Below are 11628 nucleotides of genomic sequence, written 5' to 3' on the forward strand. Positions count from 1 at the left end.
AAAATAATACAAGAAAAAAATTATGTACCAAAATGGCATATCCAGGGTGGTCACGCCACTGTCATAGGCGGCACCACCTTGGCTCTGACAAAAATTCTGACTTTTCTGTTAAAAAAAAGTTAAAAATGAAAAAAAAAACAAAATCTGAAAAAAAAAAGGATGGAGGGGGTGCCAGAGGCGGCACCGGTTGTGCATCTGGCAGAGGCGGCACCCAACCAGTATAAGAGCTGAAGCAGCAACTCCAGAAGCAAGAAGCAACAGCAAGGAGAATAAGAGAAAAAAGAAAAAAAAAAGGAGGAGAAGAGAAGAAGGAGAAGGAAAAAAAATAGAAAAGAGAAGGTATAATTTTTTTAATTAATGGATTTTTATATTGTTATTGTGTTTTTGTTGTTATTATTATTGTTGATTTTTATTGATTTTTGTTGTTAGTTATTATTGTTAGTTATTATTATTGTTAGGTAAAAATCCTTATTATTATTGTTAGTAAAAAACTATTATTAGGATTGTTGGTTATTATTGTTAGTAAAAAATCCTAATTATTGTTAGTTATTATTATTGTTGATTTATATTAATTTTATAAAAACCCTAAAAAAGCCTATTTATGTTATGTAAAGAATGTTTGATTTTTTTATGTAATTTATTTGTTATATGTGTTTTAGGTTGATTAGATAATATTTATGAAATTTATTTGGCATGTTATAGATATTGTTAGAAATAGCAACATATTTGGTATTACTTGATGAGATAATAACTTCAGCACAAAGAGAGAAAGTTGATAAGATGATGAGAGAAGTGCAAGATTACAGAATGAAACCAAAAGAAGACATTGTTCAACACATTATCACAGTAAATAAAAAGATGCAAGAAGTGTTGTGGAAGGGTCATGAAATGATTAGAAAGAATAAAATGCAATACTTAACCCAGAGGGACATTAATAGAACAATACCATCAAATCATTTTAGACCAACTTTGGAAGACATTGGTACCACGAACCTATTGAAATCTAGTTATATGCTTCGTAAAGCTTATAATCTTTTATGGAGCAAGAAAAATAGTGAGACAAAATATAGGTTCACGAAAGTTGACTAGGAAGCAAATGTGATTGACATACTATGGATGGATAAATTAGATGTTAGGAAATTACCAAGAGAATTTCTAATTTCAATACCTGTTATAAAGATTGAAGAGGAAGAAGATCCCGAGGAATTTTCAATTTGGATTGTAGAAGATGAATATGAAGAGAATCAAGAATATCTAAATTGGATTGTACAGTATTTCTTAGAGGAAGATACAGGGTCGGAGATGGAAGAAAACATAGAACTGAATTTAAATGGGTAAATGTAAAGATAAATGTTGTTCATGTACAAAATGAGAATTGAAAAAGTATGAACTTATGAATGAAAAAAATTACATATTGATTAATTAAAATTTTTATTTAAGTAATTTATTTGCTGTTTGAAATTGTTCTGAGAAATTTTGTTTATTTTTTAACAGATTGAGCATTGAAGATGGATAATCAGTTTTTCGTATGCGTTTATTTCGATGGAATCATCTTGACAATAATCATTGGATGCATATTTTGAATGTCAGCAACAAATAGCAATGAGATTTAATAGAAATATCTCATTGGATGATATGAAGGGAAGGATTAATGCAAAAATTGTTAGACGTTGTGGGAGAAGGATATCGGAACTTTTCTACAAGTTTCCAGTTTCGACAGACCCTATCAAATTCATCGAAATGGAACTTGTAGACGACGAAGGCGTGGAGACAATGATCGCTCTTTACTGTGGGAATGAGAGTGACAAAAATGCACCGATTCACTTATTTGCTGAGTTAGCCGGTATGGAGCAAAATGAATATCTCATTGCATATGGTAAAGAACATAGAGCTCAAGAACCGTGCATGGTGGCTTCAATATCCTTCGTTGATAGTGAATCGACTATACGTGGGATCGATATCGATCATAAGTGGTTGGTGATGATGGATTCGATAGTAGTGATCCTTATGATCAAGAGGTCGATAGTGATAGTGATCCTGATGTGGACGATGTCCCCGATGAAATTGACGATGAAGACGTGAATGATGATGAAAACATTAACGCGTCTTCGGTCGGGAACCAGATGCGACATATTGTGATACACAATAATCCTAGGCCACACATATCGCTCATAAACCCCGACGCGGCGCATGTAGCTGAGTTCCCAGAGTACCCTGAAATACTTTCTGCTCACTGGCTGACCGTAATTCTAATCCTGAGGAGTTGTTCGTAGGCCAAAGATTCGAATGTAAAGAAGAGTGCGTATTTTCTATTAAGCGGTATAACATGAATATATTAGTGGATTACAAAGTTGCAGTGTCTAAACTGACATTATATATTACGGAGTGTTGAAAGTCGGTGGAAGGCTGCAATTGGCGAGTACGAGCTGCATTTATTCAAAATTCACAGATGTGGGAGATACCCAAATTTGTTGGGCCTCACACATGCACATCGACACGAATGATAGAAGATCATCGAAAACTTGATTCTAAAACTATCTGTACGTGTATCATGCCAATGGTAAAGGACATGCCGACCATTAAAGTTTTGATACTGATTTTCGAAATCTAGGTACAATTTCAGTATCGAGTATCATATCAAAAGGCATGGATAGCTAAACAGATGACAATAGAGCAATTGTATAGGGATTTCGATACGTCGTATAACAAGCTACAAGGATGGATAGCCCCTATGCTGGAGTTCGTATAGGAGACTGTCATTGAATTACAGATACGACGGCCCGGATGGCCAACTACAATCGGGAAAAAAAATTTTCCATCAGATGTTCTTGACGTTTGATCCATATGTGCGTGTATTTCCCCATTATAAGCCGTTTGTACAAGTGGATGGGACTTGACTATATGAAAAATATACACAGATCTTACTTCTTGCGATTGCTCAAGACGGCAACAGGAACGTGCTCCCGATAGCATTTGCCATCGTAGATAAGGAGAACATGGAATCGTGGGAATTCTTCCTTACCAACCTGCGGAGGTATGTTATTAGCAATGATAATATTTCCATTATCTCGGATAGAGGGAAATGATTAATAGCCACCATTAGGCGTTCCAGTGTACCATGGAGATCCGTTTACTGCATCCGACACATCGCAGCTAACTTTCATCGAGATTATAAGAATGCAGACTAGAAGAAACAAATTGTGAAAATGAGTAAATGATTACCTTATCTTTTCAATATAAGTTTTAATGTTTTAGGGCAATACTGTAACTTATCTTTTCTTAATACATAAAAAGCGCACGAGCTAGAGCCATACATTTTCCGTCAAAGAATGACTCGACTTGAGAGTGACATGGAGGGTCAAACGAACACATCTTTTCGACAGTGGTTGGGTACTATGGAGCCGTGACAATGGACTTAAAGTTTTAACGAGGGCTTTCGTTATGGTCAAATAACCACAAACTTAGTGGAGGAGGTAAACGCTATGTTGTTGAAAACACGACATCTTCAGATTTCATCTATCTTCTCAGTTACATTCTACAGGTTAGCTACTTTGATACCAAGAATAGGCCAGCAACAAGTCAACCAGATGGAGGCGGGACACGTGTTTGTTGAAGATGTCAGGGATGCAATGGTTGCAAACCATTGGATGACGAGGTCGATGAATGTAGAAATATATTCACGAAGCCTTGAAACGTTTCGAGTTACGGAGACCATTGGTCGTCGACCCGGTATACGACCTATGTCCTATGGAGTTGATTTCCGGAACAGACGGTACGATTATAGGAGGTTCCAAATACTTCATTATCCATGTGTGCATGTCGTGGCAGCGTGTGCTAAAGTGAACCTTAATGTTGAACAATTTGTCAATGATGTGTACACACTCGAGTGTACGTTATGTGTCTAAGAAAATAAGTTCCCCGTCCTGCCTGACCTGTCTACGTGGGAGGTGCTTTCAACAACTTTTGAGCTTGTCCCAAATAGAGGGCTATGTAGGAATCCGAGAGGTCGTCCGCAATCATCCAGAATTCGTAATGAAATGGACATTAGGGAAACTATCATGTTAGCTGGTCATACGGTAAGCGTTGTGGATTATTCAGGTTAGCTGGTCATAATTAGAGTAAATGCCCGTAGCGAAACTATCATGTTGGACAATCATCACGATCGGGTAGGAATTAAGCTTATGTTATAATGTATTTAATTTATATAAAAATATATATTGCAAAGTTTGTATGTTTTTTGTATATATTTAATGTTCCAATTAGATTAATGTATTTAATTAGATTAATGTTGTAATGTATTTAAAGTTTGTTCCAATTTATGTTACAAGACTAAGTTTGTTACAAGTTTTAGTGTTTTAATGTTCAAAATGTCCAAATTAATCTAATTTACGTTATGGTCAAATTGTGTTCCACTTTTTTCAAAGTTCCAATTAATCTAATTAAATATATACAAAAAAATACAAACTTTTTAATATCAAAACCCAAGAAACCCCTAAAATTGATGGTTCGATGGTGTGGTCCTAGAGGTATATTTCTGCGGAGGTCGATGTTCACGTTGTGGGTGATTGCGACGACCAACATCATCTTTAGTCGCAGGTGAGGGTCTCTGATACATGGAAGAAAAATCATATAGCTCGAATGGCATCGATGAACTTAAGCCGGGAGGAGTGTCATGCTGTAGTGGATACGGGCCAAGAGTAGTGGAGTACTGCAGTGGGTACAGGCCGGGAGAAGTGCTGTGCTGCGGTGGATACGGACCAAAGATATCAAACCCGTAATACTATCCGCCCCCTGACGAGCCTAAGAAATAGTCATTGCCCGGCAAATCTAGATGATAAGAAGTATCAGCCGAATCTGAATGCGATTGCTTGGACTCGGGCTCTGGCTGTGGCTCGGGCTCGGGCTCAAGCTCAGGCTTGGGATCTAGCTGTGGCTCGGGCTCTATATCCGTCACTAACTCGTATGCCCCAGGTCACTGCACGTGCAGAGGGACTACAGTCGACTGCCCACTAAGTAAATATGGCTTCACCATACTAAAGTACCATTGTATGTACTCTAACGATGGTTGCAAATCGGAAGACATATCCATCTGAGGTCTTCGAGCCATCCGATTATCCTACACCGCAATATATTTTTGGTGCACGACTCCCCAATGACTTACATGTTTTCATCTCTTGTTGATGCCGTGAACCTTTCCCACCTGCATTGGCGGATCCGGGATATACTGGATGCAACCAAACTGTCGTAGTACTCGATCCCCATGGTACCACTCGACTACATTGAAATTGATAATTGGTGCATTAGTGCACCACAATTGAGAATCAACGTAGGCTGACGATGGTATAATAGCCGCAATTTCTGGTCTACGATATGACATTCATATAAACTGCACGATTAATACCATGGTTAAAATTTAACACGGTTCGAGTAAGATATACAAAGTAATTACATGTCACAAATATTGGAATAGCTTACCCCTTCCCCGGCATGTTGTTCAATCATCAGACGATATATTGGAACAGTGTATGACCTCCCAATACCCGGATAAATACTCCATTTACGAAAACAATTTTCAAGTAAATATGGTATCGTTAGAATAGTATCATTATAAAGAAATTTTCAATTAATAACAAGTTAAATTTTATCACCTGTTAACTAGTGGAAATACGTATGGTTGGTGACTAACCGATGCCAAGAATGACATCCAATAAAGAGCCCATGACTGCAACAATACAAGGCATCCGCCTATGTCAACGGCATCAGGCTTTGTCGTCCGACAAAACTCACTATACAACATAGCCAGAACCGTAGAACCCCAACTATACGAGCGAACATTATGCAAATAAGCTAATAGAGGTAAATACTGGAGATAAACCATGTTTTTGTTCGCATTGGGCACCAGTACACCCCTTATTATATGCATAATGTATGCTCGAGCTGTGCACATCAACTCTTCTTCAGTGGCATTGATTGATAAATGCTCAAATTTGGCTTTCAGCCATGTAAATTTCAAGTTCGAAAAATTAGACTCATCATCAGCGGGCGAAGCTCCTAGTATGCTATAACAAAGTGCAGCCGGCTCAGCTATCGCATTTACACCCGTTACAGCACTCCCGTCGATTGGGAGCCCAAAGTGCAATGCAACATCCTCCAGAGTGATAGTGCACACGACAAATGAAAAGTGTAGGTCTCTGAGCGCCAACGCTCGACCAATGCAGATATTAAATCGTACCGCAAATCGAATGTCCGGGTCAATGCTGTTGACCAAATCCAGCTAGCTCCAAGTAGGGCATCAATCGTGCATCCGGGGAATATCCTAAACCATTCACCCAGCCCCTTAATGCGCGGTATGGGCCCTAGCAATGTTAAATTACAAAATAGTTATAATAACATAATTTATTTCCTTAATTACGAAGATCTTTTTTTAATGGAACCCGTAATTAACAAATAAACTGTGTTAAATATGTGAGGATATTCCCTAATCAATGAAGCCATTGCGATGCCTGCAATTTCAAAATAAATTCCGGTTATTAATTTTAATGTTTGATAGATTTTAAATATTTATCAGAATAACTAAGTTTTATATATTGCTTTTAATTACAAAAAATAAAAAACCAAACAGTTTTTTCGACAACATATTTTTTGCTATACTACATTAAAAAAATAAATATATCCAACTCAAATATAAATATTATTATTATTATTTTAAAATGATAATAAGTAAAATATTTTTGTTTAAAATATAATATATATAATATACCTAGCATGTAGTTCAATATATTTTAAATTATTTTTTTTAATAATAATGTGAGCGATGCAATAATAATTAAAAAACATGATAAGTTGTTCAATATTATTTTAAAATATATTATAATATGTAATTAAATTCCTTGAGAAATAAAAAAGATGAGAAAACAAGGAGGGGTTATGTTGCAATATTCTTATTTTTTCAGTGATTTTGACCATTTGTTGGTATTTTTTTATTTTTGGATTTTATTTTTTAAAATATATTATTTTCGTATTTTATTTTTTATATTATTTTAGTACATAATGTGTAATGTATTATTTAAGTGTTTTTTTATATTAATTTAATAAATAACCCTGATTTTAGCACTTTGTTGGTATTTTTTATTTTCGAATTTTATTTTTTAAAATATATTATTTTTGTATTTTATTTTTTTATATTATTTTAGTACATAATTTTTTAAATGTATTATTTAAGTATTTTTTATATTAATTTAATAAATAACCCTAATTTTGACACTTTGTTGGTATTTTTTTATTTTTGGATTTTATTTTTTAAAATATACTATTTTCGTATTTTATTTTTTATATTATTTTAGTAAAAAAACCACCAGCACCACTTTCCCCAAAAAAGTTTTTTTTCGTATTTTATTTCTTTTCATATTTTATTTTTTTCATTAAAATATTTTTTTAATTTTTTATACTACTTTTGTAAAAGGTTTAAAACCTCATCACATAAAAAATAAAAAAAATTAAAATAATAAGAATATATAACATACCAAATAAATTTTATAATAAATATATCTAATTAACCTAAGACACACTTAACAAATAAATTACATAAAATAATAATAATAAAACATTCTTTGCACATAACATACATACGCTTTTTTACTTCAATAAAAATTTAAAATAAATTAGGAATGAATGAAAATATAAAATAAATACAAATATACCTTAATATCTCTTTTTAACCAAATAAAACCTTGTAAAAAAATAAATTTAAAAATTAAATATGAATTAAATCAAAATCAATCAACAATAATAATAATAATAACACCTAAAATAAATAAATTATTTACTTAAATTAACATTAATTACTCAAATTTATAAATAAAAAAAATTTACCTTTTTTTTTCCTTTTTTTTCCTTCCCTCCTCTTCTCTTTTTCTTTTTTCTTTTTTCTTCCCTCCCTCACTAGTGCCGCCTCCTTCTCCTTCTTCTTCTTCTCTTCTTTTCTTCTTCTCCTTCTTTTCTTCTTCTTCTCCTTTTATTCCCGAAATGAAGTTTGGGGACCATATATTATGGTCCCCCAAAGAAAAAACAAAACCCCTGCATGAAGGGTCTAATCGGCGGTGCCGCGCTGCCAGAGGCACAACCAGTGCCGCCTATGGCACCCCTTCCATCCTTTTTTTTTTAGATTTTTGTTTTTTTTTTCATTTTTAACTTTTTTTAACAGAAAAGTCATAATTTTTGTTGGAGCTAGGGTGGTGCCGCCTATGGCAGTGGCGTGACCACCCTGGATGTACCATTTTGGTACATAATTTTTTTCTTGTATTATTTTGGTATTTTATTATTTTTTGTCCAATTTTAATAAAAAAACCCCATTTCTTCCACCCAATTGAAATCCAATTGAATTTACAGCTTTTTTTTAATTTCACTTTTAGGTTAATATTACTTCGTTTTGATAATATCTATATAAACTATATTAATATTTAAAATTTCTAATTTATTTGTGAATTTACTGAAAATATTTTATTTTTACGAAGAATAAATATTATTTTACAGATATTTTTATATAAAATTTAAAAAATATATTCAAATAATAATACCCGAACTCAAAATATAATAAACTCTATTCTTTCAAATTTAGCATTAGAACTAAACACATATTTAGTGTCTATATTATTTTTTTAAAAAAATTTATTAGATAATTGTTTTCAACCAAATCATGGATGTGAAGTAAATCTTATTGATAATGCCGTTGATTGGATTAGTGTTACAACTCAACTCGATACAACTCAATAAAAATGATGATACCAATAAACAATTAAAGTGCATTTAATATTCTTAGGATGATGTATTTACTTATTTAAATTTCCTGTTAGTCACGATTTAAATTACCTTTTTAATTTTAATTCTGTATATATTGCATATATGTTATTATTATTATTAGTTTCAAACCTTACATTTCATTATTTATAGTATGTTACTTTCAAACGTATACTTGTATTCTAAATATGCAATTTCCTCCTGCATACACGTGCGAGATTTCTAGTATTATTAATATTATTGATTGAATTGATATTACATGTTAACTCAATACCAACTCAAGAAAAATGGCAATACCGTGATAAAAAAAATTGGAGTGCAATGTTCTTAATCTGAGGTATTTACCAATTTTATTTTTTTAAAATAATTTGACGCTTCATTATTTATTGTATATTATTTTTAAACGCATACATGTATTTCTAAATATGTAATTTTCACACACATATATATGTGATGGGATTTCTAATATTATAAATGTGTGTGTATCTATACTAACATTTAAAATATTTACTAAGTTAATGTTACTCGTTGATCGAGCTTCAACTCAGTGCTGAATTTACCAAAAGCCTATTATTTTTACAAAGTAATAAATATTATTTTGAAGGTAATTTTGTCATTTCATATAAAATCTTTAAAACTTTTTTTTGCATTTAATGGGATTCAAACACACAACATTATGATTTTTAATAATTCAACTTTACTATTTTAACTAAAGCCATATTTAATTTTTATATCCAATTTTCTTAAACTTTTATGCTTTGTTTGAGAATTTGGATTTCATTTATTATGTAAGTTGTAAGAATGGAATGAATATATTATGAATAAGTTAAATGAGATTCAATATGATTTATTAGAAAAGTATCAAGTCGTGATTTGCCAAATCCAAAAATATTTTAAGGATTTCAAATTCATTACTAAATAAGCCTCTAGCAACCAACAAGTGTTGGTGTAGTAGTAAGACACGTCGCACTCTTAAGGGAGACGTAAGTTCAATGCTTGGAAACAACATTGTTGGTAGAGATAGTCACAAACCCCAAACATTATGGATCGAAAAACAGATACGAAATATACCAAAGAAATAAAGCTTTCAGCAAATCCATTGATTTATTTCTAAATAGCTTACTACTCAATTTGCACTATTTTTAAATTCCAAATTTTGAAATTCGAATTCTTAAATGCTACTTTGAAAATAAAATTTATCGACATCATGAGTGTGCCATAATTTAATATATGTTAAATATTTTGATTTGTTAGGGTATTTTAAGATGATGTTGACAAAAAAAAGTTGAACATATTTGTAAAATTTAGACAATTGAAGATGGACTTAATTAATCAAATTTAGTTCAATTTGATTAATAATTTTTCCCTAAAAGTTTTGCTTAATTAATTGTTAAATATTTTAAAGTTTCAATTAATCTATTTATTAACTAAATAAGCTATTTAAATACCGCTAAACTCAACTCAAGTAAAAATATAAGTCTCAAATTTTGCTGAAGCTCGCTCATATTGTAAATAAGTAAATTAAGTTTATTTTAGGCTCATATTTGTTTTGTGGGACACATAGAGGCACAAATAAAGCGACTCATTCTCTAACTAGGGTTTTATTGTAGGCAAATCATACTAAATGAGACTTTCCTCCTCTTTCACTTTTATCCAAGTTCTCTTTTGACGCCACTATTGATTGTACCAGTGACAGTAGCGTCAGGTGTATGGGGTAACCCTACTGACTCTAGTTTAATATTATCCTTTTCCTTGTATAATATTTATCTCATTGTTTTTCGTTTCTATATTTTCTTAATTTAATCTCTTTACCTTTCGAAAAAATTTATACTTAGTCAACATAACATATTTTTTAATGTTTACATCATAATAATATTTATAATATTATTATATATTATAAGAGATTTAATTTTTATGTGACATAAATTATACAAACCACAAACCCAAATTAAACAAGCCTAAATTTTAAAAAAACCCTAGCCTACAAAACTTTTCAGCAATGAGGGAAACCCTAGATTTGTTGCCTCCCTTCAGCCACCATGTGCCCACATTCAACCGCCACTACCCACATTCTCCACCACCACACACTAGCGCCCCACGTCCGTGTACCCTTCCTCCACGTTCACCATACCTGCAACGAGTAGAGGCAAAAGCAGCTGTAAATATGGCTATAAAAAGCCATGAATATTCATTTTGTTGGGAGGTTTTTTTTCCCTCTTTTTCCAGAAAAATAGAGCACTGATTATATACAAAATACATACAAAAATTAATAGAAAGCAATCAAGAATATACTTCAAAGGTAATTTATTGCTATTTTATTACGTTTTTTTATTTTCATTCGGGTTTACAATACAAATACCAAATATAAGGGAGAGAGGGAGGAGCTCACCGGGGTCGCATCTTGCTCACACCGTTGGAGGGCCTTCGCTGGTCGCAAACGGAGGGCCTGGGCACTAGCCTTTCAGCTGGGAAATAAGGGGAAAGTGGAGGAGTTTGAGAAAATGTTATAAAGTTTGTAGAGTTTTTTTTTTTTTTTAAAAACAAAAGGTTAAAATTTTTCTTTAAACAAAAAAATGGTTTAAATGATAAAAATGAAAGTAGTCTGCGTGTTTTGACTTGGGCCACGCGCATTTCCCCTTTAATGGGTAATTTTCGCGGCTACTCCTTCCCATTTGTACTGCCTGTTATTTTAACCCTATTCTGTTTCTTTCATTTTTTCCCTGAAGTTTGCGCGCCATTTCGATTCAGTCCGCGCCTGGGTGTTGTTTTTGGGGTTGGGAACATTTGCGTTTCTAGTCCTCGCCACGCGCATTGCACTTTGGCCCCTATTTC

General features: G+C 32.7%; 1 long non-coding RNA gene across 1 annotated transcript; it reads right to left on the reverse strand.

The window, feature by feature from the left end:
• Nucleotides 1-10671: 10671 nt before the first annotated feature.
• Nucleotides 10672-11628, reverse strand: LOC121204567 (uncharacterized). Its single transcript, XR_005899687.1, has 2 exons — nt 11186-11628; nt 10672-10927 (listed from the first exon to the last, which is right to left on the reverse strand). It is a non-coding gene; the product is annotated as an uncharacterized lncRNA (long non-coding RNA).

Source organism: Gossypium hirsutum, chromosome A08, assembly GCF_007990345.1.
Source record: "Gossypium hirsutum isolate 1008001.06 chromosome A08, Gossypium_hirsutum_v2.1, whole genome shotgun sequence".
NCBI classification, from domain to species: domain Eukaryota; kingdom Viridiplantae; phylum Streptophyta; class Magnoliopsida; order Malvales; family Malvaceae; genus Gossypium; species Gossypium hirsutum.